Source organism: Antechinus flavipes, chromosome 2 (assembly GCF_016432865.1).
Source record: "Antechinus flavipes isolate AdamAnt ecotype Samford, QLD, Australia chromosome 2, AdamAnt_v2, whole genome shotgun sequence".
Classification (NCBI taxonomy): Eukaryota; Metazoa; Chordata; class Mammalia; order Dasyuromorphia; family Dasyuridae; genus Antechinus; species Antechinus flavipes.
The window spans coordinates 229,420,072-229,445,914 of NC_067399.1; the positions used below are offsets into that span (position 1 = coordinate 229,420,072).

A 25,843-nucleotide genomic window follows, 5' to 3' on the forward strand; every position below is an offset into this window, starting at 1 on the left:
CATAGTTCTCTCTCTGCTGGCAGATGGCATTTTCCATCTAAAGTTTAGTGGGATTGCCTTGGATCACTAAAGCACTGAGAAGAATCAAGTCTTTCACAGTTGATAGTTAGACATTCTTCTTGTTATTGTATACAATGTATTCCTGCTTCTGCTTACTTCATTCGGCATCAATTCATGTAAATCTTTCCAGGTCGACCTGTATGTGCCAAAATGTTTGTAGCAGCCCTGTTTGTAGTGGCTAGAAACTGGAAAATGAAAGGATGCCCATCAATTGGAGAATGGCTGGGTAAATTGTGGTATATGAATGTTATGGAATATTATTGTTCTGTAAGAAATGACCAGCAGGATGAATACAGAGAGGTCTGGAGAGACTTACATGAACTGATGCTAAGTGAAATGAGCAGAACCAGGAGATCATTATACACTTCGACAACAATATTGTATGAGGACATATTTTGATGGAAGTGGATTTCTTTGACAAAGAGACCTGAGTTTCAATTGATAAATGACGGACAAAAGCAGCTACACCCAAAGAAAGAACACTGGGAAACGAATGTGAACTATCTGCATTTTTGTTTTTCTTCCCGGGTTATTTATACCTTCTGAATCCAATTCTCCCTATGCAACAAGAGAACTGTTCAGTTCTGCAAACATATATTGTATCTAGGATATACTGCAACATATCCAACATATAAAGGACTGCTTGCCATCTAGGGGAGGGGGGTGGAGGGAGGGAGGGAGGGGAAAAAAATCGGAACAGAAACGAGTGTCAATATAAAGTAATTATTAAATAAAAATTAAATTTAAAAAAAAAATCTTTCCAGGTCTTTCTAAAGTAAGTTTGTTCATCATTTTTTATAGAACAATTGTTAGGATTCTCACAAAGTAATAAGCCAGTTGTCTAATTTTAACATTGTGCTTAGCAGTTCTCTGGTTTACTAATGTGTTTATTACTCATTGGAGTTCTACAAGATTCACAAGTCCGGGAGATTCACAAGTCCAGGAGATTCACAAGTCACAGCTCCCACAATCCCACTCTCAGAGGAGGAGTCAGCCTTTGAGTTCATACCTTTAAGATATCATATATAAGGAGCTCCCACAAGCTAACTAGAGACTTCAGGGAGATTCAGAGCCAGGATTTAGAGAGAGCTGGAGGCTGAAGCTGGCAGAGGCAAAAGGACTAACAACAGGAGCTCTTGAAACCAAGGAGAGAGATAGGCCTCTAAGAAAGCTAACTGGGCTATTTTGGAAGAGACAATAAAGGACTGGACTTTAACTCCCTGGCTGCTTTTGAGGTGATTATTGATCTGAACTGAAATGAAGGCTGCCTCCCAGAAGCCTCCCAAGAAATCTGCTCCCAGAGAACAATTATATTTTAGAGAAGAGAACACTACATTTGGGCACCCAAATGTGGGACAGACACGATCCTGATTTCAGTAGAAAAGTCTCCTCGACCCAGAAATTAGAGTGAGTAGGGGAAACTTTGTTAAAGAGTTAAAGTAGAATTTCAGCTGAAATGGAACAGATGTTTAGAAAACCGACTATTTATTAATTGGGGAATGAGTTGTATTCTTATAAATTTGACACCATTCTTTATGTTTTAGAAATGAGGCTTTTATCAGAAACACTAACTAAAAATTTTCCCCCAACTTTGTGCTTTCTTTCTAATCTTGGCAGTTAATTTTGTTTGTACAAAACCTTTTTAATGTAATCAAAGCTGTCCATTTTGCATTTTATAATGTTCTCTAATTGCTCTTTAGTCATAAATTCCTCCCTTCATACAAACTCACTCTTTGACAAAAACTGCTGAGAAAATTGGAAATTATTATGGCAGAAACAAGGCATTGACCCACACCTAACACCAGATACCAAGATAAAGTTGAAATAGATTCATGATTTAGACATAGAGTGATATTATAAGCAAATTAGAAGAATAAAGGATAGTTAACCTCTCAGATGTATGGAGAAGGAAGAAATTTGTGGCCAAAGAAGAATTGGAGTTCATTATTGAACATAAAATAGATAATTCTTATTATATTAAGTTAAAAAGTTTTTGTACAAACAAAACTAATGTAGACTAGATTTGAAGGGAAGCAATAAACTAGGAAAACATTTTTACATTCAAGGGTTCAAATAAAGGTCTCGTTTTTAAAATATATAGAGAATTGACTCAAATTTGTAAGAATTCAAGTCATTTTCTAGTTGATAAATAATCAAAGGATATGAACAATTTTTAGATGAAGAAATTAAAATCAAAATTAAATCACTATTGGTCAGAGAAATACAAATTAAGACAACTCTGAGATATCACTTACAGACCTCTCAGTTTGGCTAAGATGACAGGAAAAGATAATGACGAATATTGGAAGGGAAGTGGGAAAACTTGGACACTGATACATTGTTAGTGGAACTGTGAATGGATCCAACCATTCTGGAGAGCAATTTGGAACTATGCTTAAAAACTGTGTATACTCAGTGTTCCTACTGGGTTTATATCCCAAAGAAATCTTAAAGGAAGGAAAGGGACCCACATGTGCAAAAATGTCTGTGGCAACCCTTTTTGTAGTGGCAACAAACTGGAAACTGAATGATGCCCATCAATTGGAGAATGGCTGAATAAATTATGGTATATGAATGTTATGGAATATTATTGTTCTGTAAGAAACAACCAGCAGGATGATTTCAAAGAGGCTTAGAGAGACTTACATGAACTGATGCTAAGTGAAATGAGCAGAACCAGGAGATCATTATACATGGCAACAACAAGATTATACAATGATCAATTCTAATGGTCGTGGCTCTCTTCAACAATGAGATGATTCAAACCAGTTCCAGTTGTTCAGTGATGGTGAGAGCCATCTACACCCAGAGAGAGGACCATGGGAACTGAATGTGATTCACAACATAGCATTTTCATTCTTTTCGTTGTTGCTTGCTTGCATTTTATTCTGCTTCTTTTTTCCTTTTTTTTTCTTACTGATTTAATTTGATTTTTCTTATGCAGCACAATAACTGTATAAATATGTATTTATATATTGGATTTAACAAATTTCTGCCATGTTTAACATTTTAAAAAATTATATGATGCTCAATTTTGATGGATGTGACTCTTTTCAACAGTGAGGTGATTCAAGCCAGTCCCAATGATCTTGTGATGGAGAAAGCCATCTACACCTAGAGAGAGGACTGTGGGAACTGAGTATGGATCACAACATAGTATTTTCACTTTTTTGTTGTTATTTGCCTGCATTTTTTAAAAAACTTTTTGATCTGATTTTTCTTATGCAGCATAATAATTGTGGAAATATACATAGAAGAATTGCACATGTTTAATATATGTTAGATTACTTGCTATCTAAGGGAGAGGGTGAGGGAAAGGAGGAAGAAAAATTTGGAACACAAGGTTTTTCAAGGATGAATGTTGAAAATTAAGCATACATTTTGAAAATTAAAAAGCTTAAAAAAAAGAAACTGGAAACTGAGTGGTTGACCATCAGTTGGAGAATGGCTGAATAAGTTATGGTACATGGATGTTATGGAATATTTTTGTTCTATATGAAAAAATCAACAGGACAGTTTCGGAGAGGCTTGTAGAGACTTACAGGACTGATGCTAAGAAATGAGCAGAACCTGGAATACATTATACATGACAACAACAAGATTATAAAATGATCAATTCTAATGGACGTGACTCTTTTCAACAATGAGATGATTCAGGCCACTTCTAATGGTCTTGTGATGAAGAGAGCCATCTACATCCAGACAGAGGACTGTAGGAACCGAGTATGGATTACAACATAGCATTTTCACTCTTTTTGTTGTTGTTTGCTTGCATTGTGTTTCCTTTCTCATTTGGTTTTTTTATCTGATTTTTCTTGTGCAGCAAGATAATTGTATAAATATGTATACATTTATTGGATTTAACATATATTTTTAACATGTTTAACATATATTGGATTACTTGCCATCTAGGGGAGAGGGTGAAGGGAATATGGGGGAGGGAGAAATTTTTCTTTTTTTTTTTTTTTTTTAACAGTATCATTGTTTGTTTGTTTTTTTTTAATTTTTATTTAATAATTACTTTATATTGACACTCGTTTCTGTTCCGATTTTTTTTTCCCTCCCTCCCTCCACCCCCTCCCCTAGATGGCAAGCAGTCCTTTATATGTTGGATATGTTGCAGTATATCCTAGATACAATATATGTTTGCAGAACCGAACAGTTCTCTTGTTGCATAGGGAGAATTGGATTCAGAAGGTAAAAATAACCCGGGAAGAAAAACAAAAATGCAGATAGTTCACATTTGTTTCCCAGTGTTCTTTCTTTGGGTATAGCTGCTTTTGTCCGTCATTTATCAATTGAAACTCAGGTCTCTTTGTCAAAGAAATCCACTTCCATCAAAATATGTCCTCATACAATATCGTTGTCGAAGTGTATAATGATCTCCTGGTTCTGCTCATTTCACTTAGCATCAGTTCATGTAAGTCTCGCCAGTCCTCTCTGTATTCATCCTGCTGGTCATTTCTTACAGAACAATAATATTGAGGGAGAAATTTTTCAAGAGACAATGTTGAAAAATTATCCATGTACATGTTTTGAAAATAAAAAGCTTTAATAAAAAAATAAATTTCTCCCTTCTCCAAAAATCTGATAGGTAAACTATCCCTTGCTCTCCTAATTTGTTTATACCGTGTTTTCCCAATAATAAGACACTGTCTTATTATTTTTTTTTGGACAGAAAAACACCAGAGGGCTTATTTTCAGGGGAGGGCTCATTTTAATGAACATTGACAGCAATTTTAATAAACAGGTAAATGTGAACAAAAAAAAGTACCTTTATTCAATAATGATCATGTCATCTTCTTCAACAACATCGTCATGAGTGTCCATACCCTGAATTCCAACCTGGATGTCTTGCGCCTCTATTTCCTTCAGAAGAAGTGGACCCAATCTGTCATGTCCAGCAATATAGCTCTCTGTAAATGAACATGTCTTGTCCAGGTAACCTGCTCGTAGTGCCTTGGCGACACAGCTGTCAGTAATTTTATCCCATGACTCTTCACCCAAGTCACGACTTCTTGCAGACGGCTTCACAAAGTTTCCACGCTGATTTCTTTCCATTCTATTTTCAATGTAGTCATTGACTTCCATGCGCAAATGGTCCTTGAATGGCTTGTTTATTGCAATATCAAGGGTCTGGAGATAGGCAGTCATTCCTGCAGGAATCATTATTTGATCTGTTCTTCTCTCTTTGCAAGGAAGTTCTTCATTTCTTTAGCACGGTGAGTGCTGGCTGAATCCCAGATTATCAGACCTCTTTGATTACCTTGCATAACAAGTGGCAGCATTAAATCAACCCACTTTCTTATAGGCTTGTGTACACCAGGCTTTTTTGGTTTCAAGAATGTAAATGCCTGATATACGGTCAATCTTATCTTTCTTGCCCTTACTGATGATTAGAGGTGTGGCTTTCTTTCCATCCAAATGAATTGCCAAAACACAGGTGACCCGTGCAGACAGAATAATAAAATTATGACCATCAGTCCTTTTCACTCCATCATGCCCTCAATAATGTTTTAACCCCATCATGCTCCCTGAGTGCTCCTTATATCCTCCGTGATGCCCCCTGAGTTCTTCTTTTATCCTCCATCATGCCCCCTCACTCCCGCTTACATACCGGGTTTTTATGTCATCCTGCCTCAGCTCTCCTCCGCGGCACTGCTCTCAATGACGCCAGCAAGCAAATCACTGGGGAAGAACAGGATGACGCTCTCACTGCTGCAGTTCTGATTGGATGCAGCTCGGAGCGCAGCGTGCGTTTCACCCAGGGTGGGGGGGGGGGGGACGGTGCATACAGAGGGTACCGTAATGTAGTGTGTAGCGCAGGGGATCACCTTCACTACAGTAGCAATCTCAATAGGGCTTATTTTCGGGGGAGGGCTTATTTTAAAGGAATCGTACACAGTAAGGGGAGGGCTTATTTTCAGGATAGGTCTTATTATCAGGGAAACACGGTAGTATTCATAGTGCCTAACAATAAATATTTGTTGATTGATTGAAGCCAAATCTTTAACAAGGAATATCTCTATTCTCTTTAAAATCCTGGCCTTTTTTATCCCCAGAAGAGATTAGACTTCCTCTCATCAAGAGACTTTGCCTTCTTCTCTATTCAGAAAAGATTAAAATATTGATTGGAGGGAGAAATCCTTTAATTACTCCTAAAAATACTAGAAGGAAATGAACCAAGAAAGATCACTATAGTTCTGGAATGTCAGTCTCAACCAACCAACTCCTGTGATTCAGAACCTCATTTCCTCACAACTAGACTATTGCAATAGCCTTTGATTGATCTCCCTGCCACCAGCCTCACTCCTCTCCATTCTCTACCCAGCTGCCAAAGTGATCTTATTAAACACAGTGTTCCTGTTACTCCTCTCCCTTTATACTCCAGTGGTTCCTTATCATCTTCCAGGTCAACTATAAAATCCTGTTTAGTGTTCAAAACCCTTCCTAAACTACCACCTCCCTATTTTTCTAGTCTTCTTACACCTTATCCCCTCTTCCACCATATACTCTGTCATCTAGTGACACCGGTGTCTCCTTGCTGTTCCTCGAACAAAAAATTCCAGGCTGTTGCCCTTAACCTGAAATGTTCTCCTTCTCTGCCTTTTAACTTTCCTAGCTTCCTTCAAGTCCCAACTAAAATCTCACCTTCAGTAGGAAGTTTTTCTTGATCGCTTAATGTGCTTCTTTCTATTGATTATTTCCAATTTATCCTACACATAGCTTCTTTGTATATAGTTGTTCTCATGTTGCTTGTCCCTTTAGTTTTTATGGTCCTTGAGGGCAGGAAATATTCTTTACCTTTCTTCTCCACACATCACCCCACCTTCCAGAAGTGTCATGTGCCCAGTGTCTGGCACATAGGATGAGCTTAATAAAATCTTTATTGGCTGATTGGCTGACAGGTTCTCTGGGTCTCATTTTCCTTCTACATTCAGTGGGTAGGTAACCAGAAAAAGGCATTTGTAATCTCTAAAGTTCCTTTCACTTCTATTTCCATTTCACCAATTCTATTTTTTAAGGAGTTGTTCTCTTTTTCTATTTTTCAAGAAGTTGTTTTCTTTTTTCATTTTGCTAAATCTGTTTTTTAAGAAGTGATTTTCTTCAGTATATATATTTTTCAATTTCACCAAATATATTTTTAAAGGAGTTGTTTTCTTCAGTTAATTTCTATTTCCTTTTCCAAACTCTCCTGTAAAGCTTTCATTTCCTTTCCCTATTTTTCTTCTCTCTTTTAAGATCCTTTTTTTAATTCTTCCAAGAGAGCCGTTTGAGTGGGAGATCAGTTTATATCCCCATTTGAAACTTTATCTGGAGGCATTTTGCCTATAGTGTATTTAGTGTTTGAGTTCTGTTCTTCCCTGTGTCCATAATAGCTACCTATGGTCAGAACTTTTGCTCATTTTAAAAGATTGAGGTCTGCTTCTAAGGAACAGAGGAGAATGTCCCAAAGTTCCATAGGGTGACATAGGATTCATACTGTACTGGAGTCGGTGCTGCAGGCTTCCTCATTACCTATGGATGGGCCTGTCCGAGGTTTATTTGTTATGCTGGGGTTCAGGAGCTCACTGTTTGCTTTCTGTAGTTGCATTGGAGGTTTCACAGCTAGTTTGCTGTCCTGCTGATCCAGTGGCCTTCTGAACCAGGACAGAATAGCCAATATTGCTGCATTTTGATTAAGAACCTCTCACTAGATTTCCCACTTTTCTGCCTGGCTCCCTGCGCTGCACCCTGTCCAAATGAGTCAGACTTTTCCTGAAGTTCTTCCAAGACATCTTCTGCTGGAAATTTGTTACACTCCAAATATTTGTGTGTTCTGTCACTCCAAAATCTGTTCAGAGGTTTGATCTAGTGTTGATTCTGAGAGAAGCCAGGAAGAGCTCAGGCAAAGTCCTGCTGCTCTCTGACATCTTGGTTCTGCTTCCCCACTTCTATCTCCTATAACTCCAACTGGAGGCTTCCTTCCTATTCAAGAGCTGGTTAGTCTCTCCCACTCTCTTCTGTTACTAACCTTTTACCTCTTCTCATTTACTCTAGGAGGTCCCTTGCCCTTTAAAGATTATACCAACTGGTTTTATCTTTTTACCTAAGTAGTTCTCACTCCTCTTGAGTTTAGGATTCCATTATGGTCCTCTGAGGGACCCTTTCAACTCTACAGGTGATTGTCATTCCCCTTTACTTCTCTAATCTTACTCTTGTTCATCAGCTAGAAATTATCTGCTTCAACATTCCTATTGTTTACTAATGGGTCAACTGAGAGTTAGAGTGGCTTCAGAAGGGGCCAAGGAACAGTTAATATGGTTTTTACTGCTTGGCAACTCCAGAAAAAATTCCAGGAGCAGAACAGAGATCTGTATACAACATTTGTAGATCTAAAACTTTTGATATTGTCAATTGTGAGGGCTAATGGAAAATTATGTCAAAATTCGGTTGCCCAGAGAAGTTCATCAGTATAGTGAATTTCATGATGACATGTTTGTCTGGGTTCTGGACAATGGACGATGCCCTAGAGCTTTTCCTGTCACCAATGGAATGAAACAAGCTGTGTGCTTGCTCCCGTGCTTTTTTAGCAGGTTGTTTTCAGCTATATTGTCAAAAGCCTTCAATGAGGATAAACATGGAATCAAAGTCAGCTACTGCACTGATGATAAATGACTTGAAAAGGCTACCAGTCACAACTAAAGTGGAGGGAGTGTTGGTGCATGATTTTTTTTGTTTGCTAATGATCATGCACTCAATGCAGCCTCTGAAGCTGAGATGCAACAAAGTATAGCTCAATTCTCTGCTACTTGTGCAAACTTTGGCCTAAAAATTTACATCAAGAAAACACAGTTCTCCATCACCAGCACCATGCCATCCATATGTGGAACCATGAGTTACAGTAAATGACGAAGTTTTGAATGTTATGGATAAGTTCTCTTACCCTGGCAATACACTTTCCTGGGATGTCCATATTGATAATTAAATTGACACAGGCTTTGCCAGAGTATCTCAGTATTTGGGAGTCTCCAAACAAGGGTGGGAGAGGAGAGGTGTTAGACTGACTACCAGACTGAAGGTCTACAGAGCTGTTGTGCAGACCTCATTGTTGTACACCTATGAAACCTGAAAAACATACTAGCACATGCCAGGAAATTGGATCACTTCCATTTGAATTGTCTTAGGAAGTTCTGAAGATCACCTGGTAGGACAAGATACCAAACACTGAGGTCTGTTCTTGAACTAAACTGCCACATATTCCAACCCTACTGCAGAGAGTGCATCTCTTTTGGGCTGGCCACATTGTTCTAATGCTAAATGTACACTTGGCAAAACAAACAAACAAACACTTTTATGGGTCAACTGAGGCCCAGAGAGGCTGCACTAAAGTCCAAAACCACAAATCCATAGCAACTAGAGTCTGTATCTCACAGTGTCATGTCTTACTATTTCTATTATGTTACACTTCCTTCCCAATCCTTCCTCTCCAAAATATGGCCTGATTCTCTTTCAAGTAAAGCTCTGGTCAGATAACTCCCCTGCTGGACAAGAGAAATGGTATAGTAGAAATAGGACTGGCTTTGAAGTCAGGGGACTTGGATACAGATTCTGCCTCTATCACTTACTACCTATGTGTGACCTTAAGGAAGTCAATTTATTTCACCAGACTCAGTTTTCTCATCTATAAAGTAAGAAGATTGCATACGGTCATGATAAGTAAACCAGGAAGAATCAAAACAGAAAATTATAAATGTGAATTTTGATGCAATAATTTTAAATAAAACATTAACAAGGAGACTATAGCAACATATCACAAAGATTATACACTATGACCAAGCTGCGTTTAGACCAGACATGTAGGGCTGGTTTCAATATTAGGAAAACTATAAGCACAATGGACTATATTAATAAGAATATGGGGTAGGATTAGATTAATTCTAAGGTCGCTTGCAAGTCTAAATCCATGCACAGGAAATAGAATATTAGGCCTAGAGTAAAGAAAACATGAATTCAAATATAGCCTCAGATACTTCCTAGCTATGTAATCTGGGAAGTCACTTAAACTCTATCTTAGCTTTCTCAACTGTAAAATAAGAATAATAATGGTTGTTATGAGAATCAAATGAGATAATATTTGTAAAGTGCTTAACTCAGTATCTAGCACATATAGGGTGTTTAGTAAATGTTTGTTCTTTTTCTTTTCCTAGAAACTTCAATAGTTCCCTACTGCCTCTGGATTAAAATAAATACTCTTTTTTTTTTTTTTTTTGGTACATTAGAGCCTTTCATAAACAGACTCCAATCTCTGTCCAGAATGATGACATATTATTCCCTCTTATGTACTTTAAGTTCTGATGAAATTGGCCTACTTATAGTTCCCCATACTGAACATTCCATCTTCAATCATCATACTTTCGCATAGGTTGTTCCCCATTCCAAGAATGCTCTCCCTCCTTATGAAATGCATAGCTCCCTTCAAGACTCAGCTCCAATCACCTCCCAGGAAGCCTTTCCTGCTTCCTCACCCCATTGTGGGGTGTAATAAACACAATAAACTTAATGTTTATTTTGCAAATATAACAGGGGTTGAATTGAAATATACTCCATGAAGTATATATGGGATGGATCAATAAGGAACCTTTCCATAAAGTAAATATTAAACTACCTGGACACTTTAGGGAATACATGTGCTCAGGGCTGAAAAAAATCTGAGGCAATGACTCAGCAGTCCCTTGGTCCCAAAGGGAAGAGGGAAGGAGGAGGGAGGGAAGGTGAGAGGAAGGAAAGAAAGAAAGAAGGGAGGGAGGGAGGAAGGAGGGAAGAAAGGAAAGGAGAGAGGGAGAGACAGGAATAGGAAGGAAAGAATAGAAAAAGAAGGAAGAAAGGAAAAGGAAGGAAGAAAGGAAAGAGAAGAAGAAATAGAGAAAGACAGACAGAAAATTTAAGAAGTAGGTGAAAGAAAAGTGAAAGCCTTTTGTAAAAGGTTGTCTCAAGAAATTTTGCTACAAAAGGGAAGTAATGGAATGATATCTATTGGGAATGGATGGATTAAATCAGAGTTTTTTTGAGAATGGGGAAACCTGAGAATATTTGCAGGCAATTGGGAAGCAGCTAGTAGACTAGGAGAGATTGAAAATCAGGGAGGGAATGGAGAAATAGAGGCAATAATCTCCTGGAGCAGACAGGCTGAAAAGGGATGACTTGACCTGTGGATGTGAAGAGGGGAACCCTGAAACTGTCCTCTTTAAAACTGTCCTTCTTGATTTTTGGGGTGAGCCCTGAAACTCCCCTCTGACAGGGATCCACCCTTGGGGCAGTTAAGTGGTTCCATTAAGATTAGTCTGGGACCACTCCCTACTTAGCTCAAACTTAAGTGGTCTCATTTATCTGGCGATCTGGACCTGATATTTCTATTGAGTAACTGCACCCTCTATTGAGCTGAAAATTAGTCCAGGACCACTCCTACTTAGCTCAAACTTAAGTGGTCTCATTCTACTGGAAATCTAAGCCTGAGGAGCAGTGACAACATTGAAGTAATTTTATTCAATTAAAATTTCAGTCTCAGATTTCCTATTTAAAGGGCAATTTTGGGGCTCATTTCTTTGCAGAGGCCACAAAGCAGGACCTTGCCCTGTCAAGGAACCTCTGACTGCCAGGATTTCTCTGCTAGGACCTTTATCTCTCTGTCAGGACCTTGCCACTGAAGAAGTCAGTCTCCTAGCAAAAGCTGACTTCTCAATGCCAATAAACTTCCTTTTACCAGTCTCATATTTCGGGTTCATGAATTATTTCACGTTGGACCTGCACCAACCAAAAAAGGGTTCCCACAACTCTCTGCACTGCCACTAACCTCATCAGATGCATTCATCTTCAGAAGGAGAGGGGCTGCCACTTCTTGTGAGATAAAAGGAATTAGCCTCAGGATGCATATGGGTGATGTGAGATGAAGAAAAAACAAGAGGGAATTCAGAAAATAGACGTGTGTGTGTGTGTGTGTGTGTGTGTGTGTGTGTGTGTGTGTGTGAAATATGAGGTAGGGTTCTCAGCTGAGGGGGCAGAAAGAAGAGGTACAAGGTTTGAGGAGGGATGCAAAAGTTTGGGAAAGATTATGTGGTGACTGGAATAACGAATTGGTTAAATAGGATGTAAAAGGATTGCCTTAAAACTGTTGTTAAAGATGGCCATTATCTGGTCAAAGGATATGAACAGACAATTTTCAGATGAAGAAATTGAAACTATTACCACTCACATGAAAGAGTGTTCCAAATCACTATTGATCAGAGAAATGCAAATTAAGACAACTCTGAGATATCACTACACAGCTGTCAGATTGGCTAAGGTGACAGGAAAAAATAATGATGAATGTTGGAGGGGATGCGGGAAAACGGGGACATTGATGCATTGTTGGTGGAGTTGTGAACGAATCCAGCCATTCTGGAGAGCAATATGGAATTATGCCCAAAAAGTTATCAAACTGTGCATACCCTTTGATCCAGCAGTGTTTCTATTGGGCTTATACCCCAAAGAGATACTAAAAAAAGGAAAGGGACCTGTATGTGCCAAAATGTTGATAGCAGCCCTGTTTGTAGTGGCTAGAAACTGGAAAATGAATGGATGCCCATCAATTGGAGAATGGCTGGGTAATTGTGGTATATGAATGTTATGGAATATTATTGTTCTGTAAGAAATGACCAGCAGGATGAATACAGGGAGGCTTGGAGAGACCTACATGGACTAATGCTAAGTGAGATGAGCAGAACCAGGAGATCATTATACACTTCGACAACGATATTGTATGAGGATGTATTCTGATGGAAGTGGATTTCTATGACAAAGAGACCTAACTGAATTTCAATGGATAAATGATGGACAGAAACAGCTACACCCAAAGAAGGAACACTGGGAAACGAATGTGAACTATTTGCATTTTTGATTTTCTTCCCGAGTTATTTATACCTTCTGAATCCAATTCTCCCTGTGCAACAGGAGAACTGTTTGGTTCTGCAAATATGTATTATATCTAGGATATACTGCAACATATTTAACATATATAAGACTGCTTGCCATCTTGGGTGGGGGTGGAGGGAGGGGGGGAAAAACGAAACATAAGCGAGTGCAAGGGATAATGTTGTAAAAAATTCTGTCAATACAAAGTTATTATTAAATAAAATAAAATTTTAAAAAAAAGATGGCCATTATCATCATTATTATTCAATATTATACTAGAAATGTTAGCTTTAATAATAAGAGAAGAAAAAAGGGGAGGAATTAGAGTAGGCAATGAGGAAACAAAACTATCTCTCTTTGCAGATGATAGAGAATGCTGAAGAATCAACTTAAAAATTACTTGAAACAACTAACAATTTTAGCAAAATTACAAGATATAAAATAAACCTACATAAATTATTGTCATTTTTGTGTTATCAACAAAGCTTACAACAAGAGATAGAAAGAGAAATTCCATTTAAAATAACTGTGAAAAACATGAACTATTTGGGAGTTTGCCTGCCAAGGCAAACACAGGAACTATAGATGCATAATTACAAAATACTTTTCACACAAATAAAGTCAGATCTAAACAATTAGGAAAATAGCGATTGCTCATGAGTAGGCTGAGTTAATAGAATAAAAATGACAATTATACCTAAATTATACCTTATTCAGTGACATACAAACTACCAAAAAATTATTTTATAGAGAGAGAAAAAATAATTTCAAAATTTGTCTGGAAAAGCAAAAGGTCACAAATATCAAGGGAATTAACAACAACAACAACAAATGCAGAGGATGGTGGCTTTGCTGGTACCAGACCTAAAACTGTATTATAAAGCAGCAGTCATCAAAACCATTTGGTACTAGGAAAAAAAAAAAGTTATGGATCAGTGTAATAAGTTAGTTACACAATAGTCAATGACTATTATAATCTATTCTCAGGTTTTTTTTTTTCCCCCTTTATTAAAGCTTTTTATTTTTCAAAACACATGCATGGACAATTCTTCAACATTAGCCCTTGCACAACCTTGTGCTCCAATTTCCCTCCTCCTTCCCCCATGCCCTTCCCTAGATGGCAAGTAGTACAGTATATGTTAAACATGGTAGAAATATGTGTTAAATCCAAAATATGCATACATATTTATACAATTATGTTGCTGCACAAGAAAAATTAGATCAAACTAGAAAAAAAAAAGAGAAAATAAAATGCAAGCAAACAACAAAAACAGTGAAAATACTGTGCTATGAACCACACTTAATTCCCACAATCCTCTCTGTGGGTGTATTTGGCTCTCTTCATCACTAAACAATTGGAATTGATTTGAATCATCTCATTGTTGAAGAGAGCCTATAGTGATCGATTCTTTAAGAAACCCAAAGACTCTAGCTTCTGGGATAAGAACTCACTAGTTGATAAAATTGACTGGGAAAATAGTATGGCAAAAACTTTATACCAAGATAAATTCAAAATGGATATATGATTTAGACATAAAGGATGATAATATAAGCAAAGTAGGAGAGCTAGGAATAGTTTAACTATTAGATCTTTGGAGAAAGGAGCTATTTATGACCAAAGAACTAGAGAATATTATAAAATGCAAAATGGATGATTTTGATTACATCAAAATAAAAATGCTTTGTTACAAACAAAATGAATGCAACTGAGATTAAAAGGAAAGCCAAAAACTGGGAAACAATTTTTGTAGCCAGTGTTTTTGGTAAAGACCTCATTTCTAAAATATATGAAGAACTGAGTTAAATGTATAAGAAGACAAGTCAACCTCCAATTGATAAATAGTCAAAAAATATGAACAGATAATTTTCAGATGAAGAAATTAAGGCCATTTCTAGTTATATTAAAAAATTATCTAAATCACTATTGATTAGAAAAATGCAATTTAAGACAACTCTGAAGTACCGTTATGTACCTTTCAAATTGTCTAAGATAATGATAACGATAAAGGTTGGAGGGGATAAGGGAAAACTGGGATGCTAATACCTTGTTGATGAAGTTGTGAACTAATGCAAACAGTTTGGAGAGCAATTTGGAACTATGCCCAAAGGGCTCTCAAACTGTCTCATATCCTTTGACCCAGCAGTGTCTCTACTGGTTCTGTAGAACACAAAGAAATCATAAAAAAGAGAAAAGGACCTACATGTGCAAAAATGTTTGTAGCCCTTCTTTTTGTGGTAGCAAAGAATTGGAAAAATGAATAGATGCCCATCAATTGGAGAATGGTTGAATAAGTTATGATATGTGAACGTTATGGAACATTATTGTTCTATTAAAAAATGATGAACAAGCTGATTTTAGAAAGACCTGAAAAGATTTATGTGAACTGATGCTAAGTGAAACAAGTAGAACCAGGAATACATTGTGTACAGTAATAGCAAGATTGTGCATTGATCAATATGAAAGACTTGGTTCCTCTCAGTGGTTTAATGATCCAAGGCAATCTTAATAAACTTTGTATAGAAAGCATCATCTGCATCCAAAAAGAGAATTATGGAGATTGAATGTAAATCAGTACATGTTATGTTCACTTTTTGTTTGTTTGTTTGTTTTCTGTCATGGTTTTTCCCTTTTGTTTTGATTTTTCCCTTCCAACATAACTTGTAAAGAAATGTGTATTTAAAAAGTTAATATCCATGTAAAAAACAAAATAAAATATGTGGGGGGGAGAAGATAAATGTTGGGGAGGTTGTGGGAAAACTGAAACACTAATATACTATTGGTGGAATTGTGAATCGATCCAACTATTCTGGAGAACAATTTAACTATGCCCAAAGGGCTATTCAACTGTGCATACCCTTTGATCCAGCAGTGCCACTACTAGGTCTGTATTCCCCCAAAATTATAAAAGATGGGAAAGGACATATGCAAACATGTTTGTAGCAGCATCTTTTGTGATGATAAAGAATTGGAAAATGAGTAGATGCCCATCGATTGGGAGTGGTTGAATAAGTTATGGTATATGAATGTAATGGAATACTATTATTCTATAAGAAATAATGAAAAATCTTATTTCAGAAAAGTCTGAAAAGACTTACATGAACTGATACTGAATGAAGCAATCAGAGCCAGGAAAACATTGTACATAGCAACAGCAAGACTGTATGATAATCAACAATGGTAGACTTAAGTCTTCTCAGCAAGTCAGAAATCCAAGGCAATTTCAATAAACTTTGTTCAGAAAATGCCATCTTCATCCAGAGAGAGAACTATGGAGACTGAATGTGAATCAAAGCATACTCTCTTCACCTTTCTTTTCTTTTATTTTCTTGTCATTTTTTACTTTTGTTTTGATTTTTCTTTCCTAACATGACTCATTTGGAAATATATTAAAAATGAATGTACACATATAACCTATATCAGATTGCTTGCTACCATGGGGAGTGGGGAAGTAAGAGAAAAGGGGGAGAAAAAAATCTAGAACTCAAAATCTTACAAAAATGAATGCTGAAACAAGATTATATGATGAACTGTAATGGATGTGGCTCTTTTCAAGAATGAGATGATTCAGGTCAATTCCAATAGATTTGTGATGGAGAGAGCCATCTCCATCCAGAAGGAGAACTGTGGGGACTGAATGTGGATCACATCGTTTTTCACCTTTTTTGTTGTTTCCTTTTTTTTCTTTCTTTCTCATTTTTTTCTTTTTCATCTGATTTTTCTTGTGCAGCATGATAACTGTGAAGATACGTGTGGAGAGATTGCACATATTTAAAATATATTGGATTACTTGCTGTATAGAGGTGGGGTTTGGAGAGAGAAAGGAAGAATGGTTTGTAACACAAGGTTTTGCAAAGGTAAATGTTAAAAACTGTCTTTGCATATATTTTGAAAATAAAAAGTTATTATTTAAAAAAAAGAATGTTGAAAACCATCTTTACATGTAATTAGAAAAATACTACTCTTTTAAAATAAACTGTTGTTGATCCTTCCTTCTCAAAGAAGACCAATGGCTTTAGGAGCGTCATCTCTTGACTTGCAAGTAAATTAGATTTGAGTGAGGCAGAGTTGTGCAAAGTCATCAACCTTGTACAGTAAGGGCTCAGCTGAGGTGGTGTAACAAATTTGCAATGGACCCAGTTAGAATGATTTTGTGATTTTCTTTGACTTCTAGCTTTACTCAGTAGCATGTATATAGAAGAAAAAGCTGCAGGGAATAGAAGTAATCCAAGACTAAGGCATATCAGGATAAGCTTTTAGATAAGATAGAGGACAAGGAATTCAAGAGAAGATGACAATGTAAAGGTGATTTACCAAGAGGTCAAGATAGTAAGGAAGGATAATGTGACTTATAGAGGAATGATGGCCAAGAAAATAACTGAGGGATACAAACACTGAAAGTATGGTGAGAACAAAGATTAGATTTGGAATTGCAAAACAGATGTAAAATGACAACAGATTGTGATGACATATAGGACTTTCAGACTTCATAAACATAAACATGGCATATTTATGGGTAATAACAAGGGTATAGTCGTCTCTCTGTTTAGCTCAGATAGGTAAAGAAGTAGATCATGAGAAGAGAGTAAATGAAAAAATTAAGAGATGTTCTCTACACCTAGTACAATGTTTCTGGACAAAGATGATCTCCAATGGCAGGATGAGCCCAAACCCTAGGCTGACTTGCCAGAAAACTGTGAGACAGGCCATGGTCATTTCACAGATTATTGCAATAGGTCAGTCTCCCTGCCACAAGTCTCTTCTTAATCTATCCTCTACTCAGCTGTCAAAATAATCTAACCATATAGATCATTGTCATCCCATACACACATTCAAAAACTCCAGTGACTCCCTTATCACCTCCAAGATCAAATATAAAATTCAATTCAATGATGAAATATGAAGTCAAGCTACAGAGAATTAAGAAGAGAGGGAGAGAAAATGAAATAAAGGCTCATTTTATAGAAGATCTTCTCAAGGAATTTAGCCACAAAAGAGAAGAGAGATTTGGGATTTTTTTTTAAATTTATTTTATTTTTTAAAAAAAGTAAGAAAAAAAAAAAAACAGAAAAGGAATAAAAAACAAAATAAAGCAAAACAAAAGAGAACATTGTCATATGCCCAGCAGAACATCAGGGAGGATTCAAAATATATAATAAAAAATTATCAGATCAAGAAAGTATATCTATATATCAGTAGAAGAAATTATTTTCATGAATGTCCAATTTTTTTCTTTATTTTCTTGTAAATTGTTCTTTGGTTCTCTGCTGCACACCTTATCTACTTTATTCTTTTCCCCCCTTTCATTCCCCACCACCCCCACACAAGCTACAGTTAAGAAAAAAATATATTTATATAGATATACACATACACTCACATGCACACATACTCCACATATATATACATCTTTCCTATACCTTCTGGTTCTGAAATTAAATTCTGCTCCATAACTTGCCTTTCTATTACTTAATCTTCCCCCACCCAAGGATCCCTCCCTTGTCTTCTTCCCTCATCCTTTGCTTCCTCATCCATCCATCCTTCCCCTCTTATTTCTTTATAGATTTTGGAGGGTACTATATCGATACTTCATGATATTTATGTAGTGTTGCCCATTGAACCATTCCCGATGTAAGTAGATTTTCAGAATTGTGAGCCTTTATCCCCCGCCCCTAATGTCTCTGTGTCTATTCTTCCTCTGTATAACATGATTACTATTCTTACCTTGAGCCTGCCAATCTTTCTTTTGAGCTACCCTATTGTTGATATAAATTTTAAATATATAGGTTACATTTCCCATGTTAAAAAACCCCCACAAATTTGTCCATGTTTAAACAGTTTGTCCATGTTGAATTCATTAAATTTGACCTTTGATATTGACTTTTATATGTTAAGTTTTCTATTTGGTTGACAGAAAGTTCTGAAAATTTACAAGTTCATTGAAGGTTCGTTTTTTTTCTCATTCAAAATTATAGATAATTTTTCTGGATCTGATATTTTTGGCTGCAGGCCTAGTTCTTTGATTGTCAGTAGATATAATTCCAGGACCTACGTGTAGCTGCTGATAAGTCTTGTACAATTCTTGGTTTCTCATATCTTCACTGGCTTCCCCTTGCTCAATTCTAATTTTCAAAGAATTATTTTCATCTTTGAGACTCTGTACCTCCTTTTTTAGTTGGTTAACTTTTTTTTCATAATCTTGTTTTTTCTTGCATGATATTTATTTAATTAGTTTTCCCTCAATTCCTCTCCTTTGATTTTTAAATTCTTTTTTGAATTCTATAAATTTTCTCTGGGCAGGAAGCCATTTCACATTACTCTTTGAGGTAGAAGCTTTTTTTTACTAAAGTGTCCTCCTCTGAAGATGAACTTTGGTCTTCCCTGTTCCCATTGTATGTTTCAATAGTGGGGTTCTTTCTTCTTTGCCAGTTCATTTTTTAAAAAATAAAATATATTAGTGGGAAGTACCTTTAATCATGGGGTGGGGGGAATGCCGCCTCAAACTTCCCTTCAGCTCTCCTCTCTGACCAGGATCTCCAAACCAAGAGTTCTACCTATCTACAAGTGCACATAAGTCAGCAGCTTTCCTTCCCTGCTTCATCTGCGCTTGCTAAATGCCGATTCCTTCTTGCCTTCCCAGACTCAGAGCCCAACTTCACAAACAGTCAGAGCGGTGAAGTCTCTGTGATTCCAGACACACACAGCTAGCCCAAGGAGTCCTCACTTGATGGTTCTTCAGAGCTAGCCTGGAAGTATTTACACTTCATACAGGTAATTCCCCAGCCTAGGGTCTTTCTTCAGATCTTTTCCGGTTGTGTCAAGAGGACCTATTCTGCCTTAAACTTCTTGCTTTTTCACCAATCTACATTCACCCTGAGGTGTAAATTTGTCCTATTTGTGGGGGAAATCAGGAGAGCTCAAAATTTAACAACCTACTCCACTATCTTCCCAGAATCCTCCCCAGAGATTTGGAATTATTGCTGTTGGGAATGGATGGATCAAGTGAAGGAGTTTTGAGAATTAGAGAGAAGTGGGCAAATTTGTAAGAAGTAGGGAAACAACCAGCAAACTAGGAGAGATTGATGGCCAGGAAGAGATTGGGGTGATTGAGGCAATAATATGCTAAAGAAGATGGGATAAAATGGAATCACTTGGGATCAAAATGGGTTCACCTTGAAGTAGTTGGTTGCTCAGACATTGAAGATATTTATCCAAGCCAAACTATTTATTTAACAATCCTACTAAATGTCTCACATTTTAATGTTGTAAATATCAACCTCATAGGATATTATAAGACTTTTATCTTTTTTTTTTTTAATTTTTATTTAATAATTACTTTATATTGACAGAATCCATGCCAGGGTAATTTTTTTTTTACAACATTATCCTTTGCACTCGTTTCTGTTCCAATTTTTTTTTCCCCTCCTTCCCTCCACCTCCTCCCCTAGATGGCAAGCAGTCCTTTATATGTTGGATATGTTGCAGTATATCCTAGATACAATATATGTTTGCAGAACCAAACAATTCTCTTGTTGCATAGGGAGAATTGGATTCAGAAAGTATAAATAACCCGGGAAGAAAAACAAAAATGCAGATAGTTCACATTCGTTTCCCAGTGTTCTTTCTTTGGGTGTAGCTGCTTTTGTCCGTCATTTATCAATTGAAACTCAGTTAGGTAAGACTTTTATCTTAAAAGGGTTTAAATCTTTGTTAGTGTACATTTTTGAGTCATTTGTGTTTGAGTACTTTCTGCTTCCCTAAGAGGCTCTAGACATGAGTTAAACCTAAACTTTAAGTGATTTCTTTGGTCCTCTATAGTAGTGAGGACATAAAGAGTGCATAAGAAAAAGCCTGACCCATCTATATAGAAGCCAAGTTCCCCTAGTATTGAAACTAGAAAAAAAGATATCAGGTATGTCTGACTGACGTCAGAATTTGGACCCCTTATTGGTATAGAGTATCCCCAGCCCTCTTGGGCTAGTGAAAAAGCAAGAAGTTTAAGGCAGAATAGGTTACTATATACATACATATGTACATGTATATGAATATATATATGCATGCATATATACATCTGTGCATATATTTATGAATATTTCTACATATACACAGCTGTACATATGTATGCATATGTACATTTGTTTATATGTATATGTAATATATGTCTGTATGTGTACATATAAAATATATGCATTTATATATCTTTGTACATATTGTTTCCCCTCAGTAAAGTGTAAGCTCTTTGAGGATAAGAAATATGTTCATTTTTGTGCTTATCTCTCCAGTTACTTGGCACCTAATAAGCACTTAGTAAATCTTGATGGAATTGTTTAATTGAAATTGTTTCTGAGGACAATTGGAGTCTATTGAGTGAGACTGAACTTCATTTTAGTCTATAGGATATACTTTTCTGAGAAAATATATCTTTTCCACTAGAGTAATATTAGAGTTTTCATTTTCTTTAGCTGAAATCTCTGATAAGGACATGATTTCTCTTCAATCTAAGACTTACTGCTGTTGCTTCCCATCTTGATCAATTAGAGCAACCATGATATCAGTCACTGCCCCTGGAGGTTTAGAAGAGAGACCACAAAGTCCATTGAATGACTAGAGTTGGAATTTGAGCCAAAGAACCAATCTCTCTAACTCCATTCCTATGATGAGAAATACACACACACACACACACACACACACACACACACACACGCTTTCAGATCACCTCAAGCACGTCACTCTCTTCCTTTGACCCATGAAATCATAATCAGTTCTTCCTCCCTCTGACAGTATATAACCAGCCCTTCCCTCTGACTTAATAACAAGGGTGAAATCTGTAAATGCTGGGGATTACATCCTCCTAGCCAGTAAATAGGTCACTTTACTTGATCATGGTCTCATCCTTCTATCCACCAAATATATCTCCAGTATTCTACCCAGCCCTCAGGACTATAAGGCTAATGGTATTTCTGTGAGGACTGTGTCTCACTAGACATGGAACCCATGACCTTGATTCCAGATGGCTACAGATATATAGGGAGATATTACCCAAACAATCCTTCTTAGGTTTGGAGTGCACGAGGTTTAAAAGGGACTGAGAAACCACCATGGAATAGTGGATGGAACATTACATAATAGATACAAAATGAGAAACAACATGATAGAAACTGTGAATGCTAGAATGGGGTCCATGGTTCTCCTCACAGGCCCATTACCAGCTTCCTGTGTGGGTTTAGGTCTTTACTTCTCTTCAGGGATCTCAGCTCATTCATCTGTAATCACAAAACCTCTAACATCTCTTCCAGAGCTAATATCCTAGAATTCTTATTATAATTATTAACTAACTGGCATTTACATGACACATTAAGGTGTGCAAAATGTTTTACTTTTTGATAACAACTCTATGAAATAAGTGCTATCATTAATATTATCCCCTTTTTTTAGGTGAGGAAATTGAGATAAAAAGATAGTGACTTGTTTGTGATCACAAAGCCTGTAAGTATCTGTGGCCTGCCATAAATATTATGACCTATAACCTGTGTCTTCCTGATCTCTAGCTCAACATTCTATCCAAGATACCATTTTTCTTTGAAATTGATATATAATGCCTGAGAGATCAATATAATATGCATATTCACTACCCATCACTTTATGATCAATTATTTTAAAAAATATGCCCAAGTAATTCCAGGAGTATTGAATAAGATTGTTGGAGATTAACTTATTCTACAATCAAAGAAGAGATTCCTATCTCTGACTTGTTTGTTTGATGGTCTAGGATATTTAGTTATCTCTCTGAATACTATCTCTTGATAGTTGATAGGAAATTCTCACCCCTACAAAAGTATTACCAAATCTGGACTTGAAAGAGTTAACTAATAATAGAATAATTTAATCAGGTTTATAGACTGATATTTTATCTCTGTGACTGGAGTGAAGGGAAGCCTCTGCTGAAATTAATTGTCCAAGTCCCCTTGACAAGATTACAGGCCTGAAACTTGATTAGAAGGGCATTTCCCGTGGAGAGAGATTTGTGCCATAGCTCCTTGCAGAAAAGATAGAAAGAACTACTCTGGTTCTTGTGATTGCCATTGCCTCCAAGATTATTGGTGAATCATGTATAATGAGTATCATATTACTTGTCTTCTCAGTATATAGGGGAGAGGGAGAGAATGGAAGAAGGGAAACAATTTGAATTTTAATGAATGTTAAAAAATTGAAGTTAAAATTTAAAAAAAATTGGTGAATGAGAATCAGAGGTGGTAGACGCCTATCAAAGGAGTTATCCTTTCCCTGATAAGAGGAAAATATGATAAAGCTCAACTCAAGTTTTCTTTCTCTTGGAGTTATAGAACAGATTGAAGCAAAGGAAGGAGAGCATTTGACCCTTTCTAGCCCCAAGAAAGAGAAAATGGCAATTTACAGGAGAAACACAGGATCAGGAGCCTATGGTTGCCCAGGCATGCCTAAAAGGGGAGTTCCTGAACCTCCAATTCCTTAACTGTTTTCTGCCTTTTTTTTTTTTTTTTTTTTTTAATTTTTTGAGTACAAGTCAAAGATTAGAGATCTTGAGAAAGTTATTTCCAACCTTGGGCATTTCTTCATAGATAATCCTGAGTTTGGAAGTCTCCCAGAGGGAGAAGATCTTCCAAACTCTGCTTCTTTGGCAATTATCCTATAGATACACTATAGCCATGACATAGGAGGCAGGACATATGGACCTTGCCAAACCATCATGGACATTGCAATGAATTGTTCAAATGGTGTGTGTCTAAGATGAATGAGAAATAAGTATTCATCAATCACACAAAGTATCTTTACTTTCAGGATTGGAGAAAGTCTAATATGCTATTTGGGTGTGTTCTGTTGAATCCTTTAGCTCTTAAGCTTTTTCTATGGTGAAAGAAATAAAAACTATACAATATATAATCCCTATATTGTATGAGTACCTATGCAGGAGTAGGAACCCCTCTACCCTATTTGGGAAAAGCTGTATATGGACAACAACTAACTTCTATTCATATTTTATGTTTTTATTACTTTATTTTTTGAAACTTTATTTCTGTTTTATTTGTGCATACAGACATTGAGTTAAAGAAAGAATGGACTATTTGTTGATAGGAGGATCAAGCCAGATCCAAATGAACCCAGAGAGCTTGCATGGACTATGGGTGATATCTGTGCCTAGAGCTGACAAGCAGGCAGAATTTGATTGGCTTTGGAAAGACTTGCATGAACTGATGATAAATGAACCAAGAGAACATTGTACACAGCAAGATGATTATGTGATGATCAAATGTGATGGACTTGGCTCTTTTCAACAATGAGGAGATTCAGTGTAATTCCAATAGACTTAGAATGGAAAGTGTCATTCCTATCCAGAGAAGGAACTATGGAAACTGAATGTGGATCAAAGCATAGTATTTTCACCTTTTTTTGTTGTTTATTTGCTTTTTTTCTTTCTCTTGTTTTTTTTTCCCCCCTTTTGATCCTTTTCTTGGGCAGCATGATGAATATAGAAATATATTTGGAAGAATTGCACATGTTTAAACTGTATTAGATTGCTTACTATCTAGGGAAGGGGGGAGTCAGGGAGAGAGGAAGAAAAACTTGAAACAAGGTTTTGCAAAAGTGAATGTTGAAAACTATCTTTGCATGTATTTGGAAAAATAAAATACTACTTTAAACAATTGAATTAAACTTTAAAATATTTGATTGGCTTGATCTGTATTCTATCACAAAAATTATAGATAGTCCTGTTTTATCATCATCAATTTGTTGTTGTTTTTTTTTATTTTTATGTTGGAAACTATGACTAATTACTTCTTCTGGACAAGTCAAACCTAAGTGAGAAGAATACTTCAGAAATAAATCCTATAAGGAATATCTTCTTGGTTTCTTCGTCTGCTCTTTTTTTTCCCCCACTCCAGGAGAAGAGAAATATGGATCTTATTTAATAGCTGAAGTACTTCATTTAACTTATGAAGTACTTCAAAGTTTCCAAAGCACTTTTACATGCAGGGTCATGCAGCTTATAAATGCTTTTCATTCGTAAGTTATTATTCCTACCCCAACCAAAGTTCTTCCTGATCTACGTACAACATACTTTTCCTTAAGTTTCATTGCCTCTTTAGTCTGCAGCCCCCAAACTGAGCCAGTATTTATTCCTATTCTTTTGAGCAACTCATGCTATTGTACTTTTCTTTGTCTTCTTCCTACAAGTACATCCTATTCTATTACTGTTGGGCAGGCCAATGTATATTGACAGAGAGTAAATTCAAAGCAGTCTCTGAATTCTCCTTTCATCTCTGGGTCACATAAGCAGGAAAGTCTGAAGGGTGCAATGGGATAGCAAAGAACATCATGATTAAGTAGGAGAAGGAAGAAAAGGTTATTTATCTAGGAGGCAGATACATTCCAGACTATTTTCCTTCCTCATGATCAGGATGGTCAGAGTTTAACTATGGGAAGAATCCCAAATTAGGGACAGTATTGGGTGAAGTAGGAAGGAGGTTTGGGTGCTAAGCCAGAGAGACTCAGGCAGTAAGTAGTATTAAGAGCTAAAGAATTTATGAATGAAAAGACTTTAGGTGGAGTAATCAAGATAATGCTTGAGTTGGCACATACTTCAATTCATTTTAATGGATCATAGAACTAGAGCTGGGAAGGATGGCTAATGTCATATAGTACAGTTTAGTCAATTTACAGATGGGGAAACTGAAGGCTAAGAAGATTAAATGATTTGACCAGGATTACACAGGTTCTGGGGGCAGCTAGGTGGCATAGTGCATAAAGCACAAGGCCTGGAATCAGGAAGACCCAAATTCAAATCCAGTCTCAGATACTTAATAATAGTCTCAAGAAAAA

At 36.6% G+C, this 25,843-nt stretch overlaps 1 long non-coding RNA gene across 1 annotated transcript; it reads left to right on the forward strand.

Annotated features, from left to right (window-relative positions):
- Positions 1 to 22,416: 22,416 nt before the first annotated feature.
- LOC127552446 (uncharacterized) lies at positions 22,417 to 24,862 on the forward strand. The gene is made up of 2 exons (XR_007951390.1): positions 22,417 to 22,471; positions 24,060 to 24,862. It is a non-coding gene; the product is annotated as an uncharacterized LOC127552446 (long non-coding RNA).
- The last annotated feature ends 981 nt before the right edge of the window (positions 24,863 to 25,843 follow it).